Source organism: Gossypium hirsutum, unplaced genomic scaffold, assembly GCF_007990345.1.
Source record: "Gossypium hirsutum isolate 1008001.06 unplaced genomic scaffold, Gossypium_hirsutum_v2.1 scaffold_761, whole genome shotgun sequence".
Lineage (NCBI taxonomy): Eukaryota > Viridiplantae > Streptophyta > Magnoliopsida > Malvales > Malvaceae > Gossypium > Gossypium hirsutum.
Window position 1 is genome coordinate 11,861 of NW_024403245.1, and position 603 is coordinate 12,463.

The window sequence follows — 603 nt, forward strand, 5'->3', positions numbered from 1 at the left end:
AATGGCAGTCCGGACACAAAGTCCATTGTGACTCGGTCCCATTTCCACTCGGGTATCATGATCGGCTGAAGTAACCCTGAAGGCACTTGATGTTCCGCTTTCACTTGTTGACATATTAAACATCTCGAAACAAAGTCGGAGATGTCTCATTTCATACCACGCCACCAAAACCGACGTTTCAAGTCGTTGTACATTTTCGTGCTCCCAAGATGAATTGACATTCGGCTACAATGGGCTTCGTTCAGAATCATCGGAATGAGTTCCGAATTCCTTGGAACACACAAACGACTTCTAAACCTCAAACAACCATCATCATCAATCTGAAACTTTGATTCCTTGTTCGGAACACACTCAGCTCGTTTTGCAACCAATTCATCATCGACCTTCTGAGCTTCACGAATTTGATGAGTCAATAATGGTTTGGCTTTTAATTCAGCTACTAACACATTGTCAGGTAGAACAGACAAGTGTACATTCATCGCTCGCAAAGCAAACAGTGATTTCCGGCTTAAGGCGTCCGCAACCACATTAGCCTTTCCCGGGTGGTAATCAATGACAAGCTCGTAATCTTTCAACAACTCAAGCCAACGTCTTCGTCGCAGA